The 10,003-nt window shown below is 33.1% G+C and overlaps 1 protein-coding gene across 3 annotated transcripts in view; it reads right to left on the bottom strand.

Moving 5' to 3' along the window:
- Window positions 1–10,003, bottom strand: part of MIPOL1 (mirror-image polydactyly 1) — a 333,558-nt gene that overhangs the window by 163,816 nt on the left and 159,739 nt on the right. The window lies entirely within an intron of this gene.

The raw sequence follows: 10,003 nt of genomic DNA, 5'->3' as shown, positions 1-10,003 counted from the left end.
TGTAAAATTAAGATTAAATTATTATTTTCTTCATTGACCAAATGATTTTCACTGTGTATCTGCTGGCTGAATTAAAAATATACTTCTAAAAATGATAGTAGGTTCCAAATAAACTATGATATAATACTCTGTGAGGAACTTTTATTAATTTTTAAAATAAAAATTATCATAAAAATATATATGAGATTTTCATATTTTTAGAAATATCTAAAGAAACAGTTGAGAAAAAACAATAGCCACAGAGTGCTACATGACTTGGAAACAACTAAGGAAACAATTGTTTTTAATCCTATTTTGACTAAACCTTACTTGTAAGTAAAACAAGTGATAAAATAGATGTGAAACGACATTGACCTATTGGGAATACATAAAAATGTAAGTAAAAAGGAAATGATAAAAGCATAAATGAACTAACAGAAGCATCTACATTCAAAAAAATCATTAAAATGTTATGTCATTTAAAAATGAGATTGTAATATAAATATGTCAAACATTTTCACAATGACTGTATAGGATATAAAACTGATATGCTGCATATTAAAACCATATGATGATACAAAGGTGATTTGTAAAGAAATAAATTACTAAATCTATTGTTCAGTAAAATATTTTAAAAAATCACTCCTTAGTTTATCTAGTTTTAAAGGAGGATATTTAATAACCAATAAGTAAGTACACCTATTAGTTTGAAAGTTAGACAGTTACTTCTGCATTACCCAGCAAGTGTTAGATGTCATAATGAATTAAAAATCATTATTATGATACAAAATCAAGATGCAGTCATAATCCAAATGAGTATTTCTTCTAATATTTTCTGCCTCTGATCTCAATATTATTCAGCAATCTGTATCAGTATTTCCCAACTTTGAGTAACATACAAATTCTTTTAAAAGAAAAAGTCTTACCAAACTCTTGATATTCACTTATTTACTGGTATTTATTAAGCACGTATCCTGTGCTAGGTTTAATTATAAATGGTGGGGGATATGGCATTTAACAAAATAGATAAAAATCCCTGCCCGCATGGAACTCATATTCCAGATGGGAAAAGAGACAATAAAATAAATGAAATACATAGTATGATAGAAGGTGAAAATGTTATGGACAAAAATAAATATAGGGAATACCAAAAGAGTAGGAAGGAAATCTTTTATGACTTTAAATAGGAGAAATTTTAATTGAGAAAAAGATACTTGAATAAAGACACTAAGAAGACAAAGAAGTAAGTCTTCAGATCTTTGGAAGCAGTGGTTCAAGCAAAAGGAACAACTGAGTGCAAAGGCTCTGAAGTAGAAGCTTGTCTAGCATATTCGAGTTTTAACAAGGGGAAGAATACAGCAGGAGTGAAATAAGCAAGGGACAGAATACTGGGAGATGAGATCAGAAGAGCCTTGAGATATTATACACCAGGGTTTTTACTCTGAGTGTGTGGGAAAGTTGCTGGAGGGCTTAGAACAAAGAACTACCACGATTTGCCTCAATGTAGGCTCACTCCTTCTGCAATGTAAAGAATAGATTCTAAGGAAGGCAAGGACAGAAGCAGGAAGTCTCGCTGAGAGGCTACTGAGCAGTGCAGGAGAGAGATGATGTGTCTCAGACTAGGATGGTAGGGAGCAGTGGAGGTAGTGTGCAGCAGTTGGACTTTGGATGTATTTCAGATGTAGCCAGAAAAAAAAAAGTGGTGGTTATTCTTCCGCTCTTGCTCGTGACCTTAAAAGGAATGCTTCTATCATATAACCACTTAGACGAATTTTGTTACATATTATTTACATTCATGTGAATGTGTATATGCGTATGAAAATATATATGTTAAATGGGTTTCCAAGGATTTTATATTAATATATCAGATTGTGGGGTACATATTCTTAAATGAAACTGACCTGTATCTTTCCTTCTCTGGGCTATCCTTTCCAGTTTTGTTATCAAGGTTGGATTACTCTCACAAAGTTTCCTTATTTTATTTTTGGAAATAGCTTATATTAAATTATCTATTCATACAAGAATAGGTGTAAGTCCCCTATCAAACCCTCTGAGCTTTCCTTCTGGGTTCAAGTCCCTCTTTGAAGAGGCATAGCTTTTAAAAATCTCTTAGTGAGACATTCTGCCTGAAAAGGTGATTGTTTTGTTTTCATGACACTCTTTACTGGATAGAACTGTTACGACAAAAGTTGTATCTTCAGTACTCTGACGATGCTGTTCTGCCTCAGTCTGGCATCTATTGTTGCTAATGTGAGGTCAATATTAGTCTAATAATCATTCTTGTATACATTTGTCTTTACTCAATGGTTGCTTTAAAATCTGTAGTTTAACTTTAGAGTTCAATTCTATAGTTGAAGAGATGGATTTATTTAAATCATTTAGATATTCTCTATGCTTCTCAAACCTGAAAAACTCATAGCTGTTATATCTTGAATTGTTACCCAGTTCCCATTTTGAAATTCTTATAGATCATATATTGGGTTTATTCACTTTCCTTTCATATCTTTTAATATCCATTTCTGTGTGTGTGTGTGAATTCTGAGCATCTATCATCCATTAGTGAATTGAGACTCCTGATTCTATCTCCAATTCTGTCTATATCTTTGTTCACTTATCTTTTAATGTCAATGACTAGTTTTCAGTTCTAAATATTTCCTTGTATGCTTCTTCAATTCTGTCCATCTACTTTTCATAGTGCTCTTCTTTTATATGTATTACTTGATGATGTCTCTGTTTAAACATGCAAGTGTCATACTCTTTCATTTTTTCCTATTATCTCAAATTCTAAATGGTCTAACTCTTTTAATTGTGTTTCATAGTAGACTGTTTCCTTACATGGAGAATTCTTTTTTGTAGAAGTTTTGTCCACCTGTGTGTGGAAGAACGTCCAGACTGGTTTTGCATTTGTTTCTTGCAAGGTGACCCAAAGTTTTACTCAACTAGTGCAGACGTTTATCTAAATGTCTTAGTTTGTGAATTCTCATCATGATGGTTATTACGCTGAGTGTCCAACCCTTTGATTTCTCAGGATGCTTGAGCCCTTTGCTCAGTCAAGACCAAAGACAAACCTCCTTATCCTTTCCTAAACCAGTGAGTGGTTTTTTCCCCCTAGATTCTTTTTTACTAAAAAGAGGGTCTTTCTATGATTTTGGAAATACATGCAAGGGTCTGGTCCCATCACAAGTAGTCCAATCATCAACCCTTGTAAGGGCAATAAAATTCAAGTTTTTAGCCTTGGAGTTCTATACCTGGTCTTAGATCCCTAGTAAACTGGTATGTTTGTAACTATTTAGGTTTCCTTTCTTTCTTTTTTGGTTTCCTCTAAATTTTTATTCTTCATAGATTTTCCCACTTTCTGAAAAGACTGGGGAGGGGAGGGGAAGGGTACTTGTAGGCCAAAGTTTATATGAAAAACTGTAACCAAAACGATAAATATAATAAAGCTATTTTTGTGCTGAGGACATTTATTCACATTTTGTACCTGGGCTCAGTATTCACTGCCACGCAGTATAAGAGGGACAGAAGGTAAGGCCCAGGGACCACTCCATGTGGCAAGTGTCCCAAAGTGTTACACTTTCAGGTGTTAATAATTTTCCCTAATTTAATGAATGAAAAGAAACAAAACAAGTGCTAGGGAAGAAGAATGTCCCTAAATTAAGTAATATGTAATTTCTTCTATGGTTTTAGACAGCTTCATTTCGAACTGACACAATTAATAATAAATAACACAATATCTTCTCTGTTCATATTGTGCCAAACAATGTTCTTAAAAGTTCTAGTGCATAAATTAAGACCTAGGAGGATTTTTAAACATTTTTTTATACTTAAAATGTTTTAATACTTAAAAGGAACTTAATGAAATGCTATCTGTATATTGTCACAGTTTCATTGCAGCACTATTGATAACAGCCAGGACATGGATACAACCTAAATGTCCATCAGCAGAGGAACGGATAAGGAAGTGCTGTGTATACACAAAGGAATATTACTCAGCCATAAAGAGGAATGAAACTGTGCCATTTGCAAAGACATGGATGGACCTAGCGATTATCATACAGAGCGAAGTCAGTCAGAAAGAGAAAAACAACTATTATATATTAACACATACATGTGGAATCCAGAAAAACGGTACAGATGAATTGATCTGTCAAACAGAAATAGAAACAGAAGTAAAGAACAAACATTTGGACACCTGGGGGGAAGCAGGGGCCGTTGAACTGGGAGATTGGGACTGACATATACACTGCTATATATAAAACAGATAACTAATGAGAACCTATTGTATAGTACAGAGAACTCTACTTAATGCTCTGTGGTGACCTAACTGGGAAGGAAATCCAAAAAAGAGGGGATATAAGTATACATATAGCTGATTTACTTCGCTGTACAGCAGAAACTAACACAACACTGTAAAGCAACTGTACTACAAAAAAATTTTTTTTAAGTCCTAAGAGTCAAGTCAATCATTTGCAACATGTGATTCTTATTTTAGATACAGATTCAAAACAAAGAGGAAAAGACTACTGGAATTTGAAAACTAATTGAATGTTTTACAATATTAAAGAACTGTTAATATTTTTGGTATGATAATTGTGCTGTAATTATGTTTTACACAAAAGTCCACATCTTTAGGGCTTTCCAGGTGGGGCATGAGATACAGGTTCAATCGCTAGGTCAGGAAGATCCCCTGGAGTAGGAAATGGCAACCCACTCCAGTATTCTTGCCCAGAAAATTCCATGGACAGTGGAGTCTGGTGGACTACAGCCTGGTGGACAGACAGTTGGACACGCCTGAGTGACTGAGCATGCACTCATGTGCTTGGGTATATATGTGCCACATCTTTAAGAGATACACAATAAAAGTTATAGATGAAAAGGACATTATGTCTGGGATTCCCTGCAAGATAAAATGAGGAGGAGTAAATGAGTGGGGGATATAGATAAAAAAAGATGGACAGCTGTTGTAATAGGGTGAAATGATCTCAGAGGCTCATGATTCTATAGTATCACTAATAAAAAGAAAAGAATTAAATTTGCCACTGCAAACAAAACTAATTCTATACATAAGTGAACTAAAGACATAAAGTATATAAAAAATTAATGAAAAATTTTTATTAAAGGATTTGATCCATATTTACTATAAGACATTATATTCACCAGTAATTTCCTTTTACTCATTACCCCGAATTGTGAAGAACTGTATCAAACAGAAAATATATTGCTATGATTCTGTCTCACCTCATGTTTATTTCCTGAAAGAGTTTTTTTTTTTTTTTTTAAGAATTCTCTAATACTGTCTAGGTTTTTAACAGCTGCTGTTTCTCTTCCTGTACAATCTGCTTTCACTCACAAATCATGTTGATTGCATTACAATCAAACATCTTCCCACTTGGATGTTATACAACTCTTTCCCTTGCAGACAAAAAAATAATACCAGACTCTTCCAGTCAAAACAGAAATTACACTTTGGTGTCAATGTGAATTATGAACTTTGAGCTGTAGTTGTTTGGAAGCACTTAGGATTATATAAATAACTTTATTCCTTTTCATTTAGGAGAATTTTAAAACAACACTTCATTTTGGATTTAAAAATAATAACTAGAATGCTTTTCTCACAGCAAAATAACTTGGAATAGTTTTCCAATTCAAAAAGGTAACTTGTTTCTTCTTCAAAGCCCTGGCAAAATATCAGCAGTTTGGTTAAATGAATAATGTATACAATACTCAGAGTTTAAAAAAAAAACAAAGATTAAAAAAAGAAAAACAATAATTATGTGAGTCTCTGAAAACACTTATGTTACAGGCAATACACACCTGTGTGCGTGCACACGCACATACACATACAGACGAATCATAAATTACTCAGTAAACACTCATCAAGCAATATACCGGCAATTACCAGGCAACATGCCAGACAGTGACATGTTTGTACATATTTATACATATATATCTTAATTATATTTACATATAACATTTCAAAAACATGTGAAAGTAAATAAGGATTTAATAGCAAATACAGTAATTTATACTCATTTTAAACAACTAAATTGCTCAAAAAAGATTAAAATCACAATGTAAAAAGATTATTAGTAAACATAATAATTACTTAAAAAGATGTCAACATGTATATAGGTATTTAGTAAGCTATGCTATCAAAATACCATTTTTGTAATACTGGTTAAGATTATTTTGTTAGCTGTATTCATAAAACGTATTCATTTGAAAAATCATGATTTGCATCTCTGTTTCAAGATAAAGGTTAACACATGTTATTAATGATAGTCCACGAACCCTCAATGAGAAATCAGTATGTGCCAGAAACTTCACATGTATTAAATCAGTCAATCTTCATGTGGACCCTATAGATTATATATTTAACCATTTGACAGAGAAGGAAACAGAAACAGAGTAAAAATACCTCCTTTAAACTCATGCAACTAATAAGGAGGATTCAATTGCAGGCAGAATAACTGTTTATCAACAAAATTTATAATATACACACATAGGAAAATAGTAAAAGCAATGTAATAGCTAGAATTACAGAAAAAGTTAATGATGATGATGTTTTAGAATTTGAACTTTAAGGAAATATGTAACATAGATCAGAATGGAAGGTGAACTAGCTACCATTCAGGATTACTACATTTAACTCAGTTCATTGAACCTAAGCGAAACTGATAAAAATCTAGGCAATTATTTCTCAACTTTTAATAGCATATTCTAACAGTAACATTATATCTAAAATCATAATGTTCTCTTTAGGAATATAAAACAGAAAAATTGCTATTCTTTTATTAACATTGGAATTGTTTTAAATGAAGGCCTTATAAAAGCTACATACACATATATATGGATACATATATATATATATATATACACATACATACACATATTTTTATACCTATGTTATATAACAAATATATTTATGTATGAATTTACAAAAAGATCTGAAATCATCAGGCCTTCACATGCAAATATCTATTTCTACTTTGTATAAACTGCAAACTCCAAGAAAGTAGAGCCCAAAGTCTCTGTTCATTGCTACATAGCAGGGTACCTAAAAATTAGGTGATATTAAATATGTATTTCCTATTTTACTGGATTCCCTGCTTATAAATGGCATTTAACCAATCATCCTTACTAAACCTGAAAGTCACCTTAAGCTTCCTCCTATCTTTATCCTAAAGTTGGAGGAAGTCTTAGTCCTTCAACATGCTTTATTTTTTATCCCCAATGTCATGCCTTTCATTCAGCCTCTGACTTTTTCATTAACTGTGAGAGCAAGTGTCATGTCTTCAGTCTCAAGTTCTTTCAAATTATCCTCTAATCTGGTAGTTCTCAAAGCAGACTGCAAATCAATATCATCAAGAGAGTTTAAAAAAGAATGTGCTAGTACCACACTGCTTTGATGACTATGTCTTTGCAGTATAGTCTGAAGTCTCAAGAACAGAAACATAGATCACTGGAACAGGATACAAAGCCCAGAAATAAACCCATACCTATATGTGACTGCATACTATAAAACTCTTAGAGGAAAACAAGGAAAATGTTCTCTGATATAAGTTGTAGCAGTATCTTTTTTCAATCCATTTCCTAGAGTAATAAAAATAAAAATAAAAAAATGGGACCTAATTGAATTCAAACGTTTTTGGAAAGCAAAGGAAACCATAAATAAAACGAAAGGACAATCCAAAGAAAGGGAGAAAATATTTGCAAACGATGAGGTCAACAATGAATTAGTCTCTAAAATTTACAAATAGCACATGTGGCTCAATACCATAAAAACAAACAACCCAATAAAAAAATGGGCAGAAGACATAAATAGACATTTCTCCAAAGAAGTCATATAGATGGCTGAGGCATATCAAAAGATGCTCAACACTGCTAATTACTCAAGAAATGCAAATCAAAACTACAATGAGATCCCACCTCACACCAGTCAGAACGGCCACTATAGAAATATCTGCAAACAATAAATAGCAATGAGGATGTGGAAGAAAGGGAACCCTTCTACACTATTGGTGGGAATGTAAATTGGTAGAGCCACTACGAATAACAGTATGGATGGCCCTTAAGAAACTAAAAACAGACCTACCATATGATCCAACAATCCCACTCCTGGGAATATAGCTGGAGAAAACCATGGTTTGAAAGCATACATGCAACCTAAATGGAGGCAACCTATCTGCCTATCAACAGATGAATGGATAAGGAAGATGCGGTACATAAGTACAATGGAGTATTACTCAGCCATCAAAAAGAATGAAATAATGCCATTTGCAGCAACATGGATAAATCTGGAGATCATCCTAAGTGAAGTAAGTCATACAAAGACAAATATTATATGATACTACTTATATGTGGTATGTAAAAAAGTAAATACATATGAATTTATTTACAAAACAGAAAAAGACTCACAGACTTACAGAACAAACTTATAGGTAGGGATGGCTGCAGGGAAGGATAGATTAGGAGTTTGGGATTAACATGTATGCACTGGTATATTTAAAATAGATAACCCGTAAGAACCTACTCTATGGCACAGGGGACTCTGCTTCAATATTCTGTAATAACCTAAATAGGAGAAGAACTTGAAAAAGAATAGACACATGTGTATATACATACCTAACTGAATCATTTTGCTATACACTTGAAACACAACATGGTTAATCAACTATACTCCAATGATAATAAAAAAAAGAATGGCTATGTGTGCATGCACGTGTTTTCAGGCTGGATCTCAGAGCTAACAAATACTCCAGAAAGGTGTTTCTAAAATACAACTCTAATCACACTAATTCCTACTTGCCCTATCTTGATATTGTATATTGGTTTTCTCATTGCTTAAAGAATTAAAATTAAGTGTCATATCTCATTCCTCAATTGTATACCTGCTCTAGTTCAGACATGATAAATTATCCACAGTCCCCAAGATATGAATATTCCTTTCAACTTTCATGCCTTTCAACACATTTTTGTACATTTATGATTTATCCACACAACACCAGGCCCACTGGGAAGCCCTCTTGAGGAATACCATCCCCTCCTTCCCTCTCTGAATTCACTGGCCTTTATGTTCTCATCTACAACCATCTGCTTGTCATTCTCCCTCACAGCCACCTACAATCCCAGGGACAAATCCAGCACCTGCTTCACTGAAGCTATATAATACATGCTTAAGAATAAATGATGTGATTTTTTTTAAAAGAAATCTTATTTTTCTATATTAATTTTGATCTAAAATTAAAAGTATATACCAGTAATCAATATTTAGGCTATTGTATACATATAAGCATGAATGCAGCATAATATAAAAACTGAAAAAAATTATACTTAAAATAATTTTAAAATACAGGAATACACAAAATCTTTGGATGATGATATATAATATTTACATCACACCAGAGAGGTCTTGGTGCTCCCAATCTGTCATTTCCTTCTCCAGGGGATCTTCCCAAAATAGGAACTGAACCCAGGTCTCCAGCATTGCAGGTGGATTCTTTACTATTTGAGCCACCAGGGAAGCCCATTCATAGCCATAGGCTACCATTGTTCTGATTTGTAGTATCTGAGGAGGTTGACAAGATAATGGAGGAGTGGGTGGACGTGGAGTACAACTCTCTCCATGGTGCATCAAGAATACACCTACAAATGCAGCAGTTCTCACAAACACCAGTTAAATACTGGCAGAAGTCCTTGACCAGTGGAAAAGAATATTTGGAATTTTCTTTAATACCATGAGTAATTTCACTTGTTTTTAAACTTTGTAAAAATACAATAAAATCTTTAGTTGCAATCCTTTGACTTCTTTCAATCAACATATGTATTTGAGAGTCACCTAAGCTTTTGTGTGCCTGAGTATGTCATTCTTTTCGTGTAAAATATTAATAATATTCCACTGTATGGAATTGTATGTATTTGTCCATATTCTTCCTAAGGAAATGACAGTTGAATTGTCTTTAGTATTTAAATATTACAAATGAGCTCCTATAAGTGTTTCTCTAAAATTCTTACAGCATTATAT

This window comes from Bison bison, unplaced genomic scaffold (assembly GCF_000754665.1).
Source record: "Bison bison bison isolate TAMUID 2011002044 unplaced genomic scaffold, Bison_UMD1.0 scf7180017864041, whole genome shotgun sequence".
In the NCBI taxonomy this organism is placed as follows: domain Eukaryota; kingdom Metazoa; phylum Chordata; class Mammalia; order Artiodactyla; family Bovidae; genus Bison; species Bison bison.
This window is presented reverse-complemented; position numbering and strand designations above follow the sequence as displayed.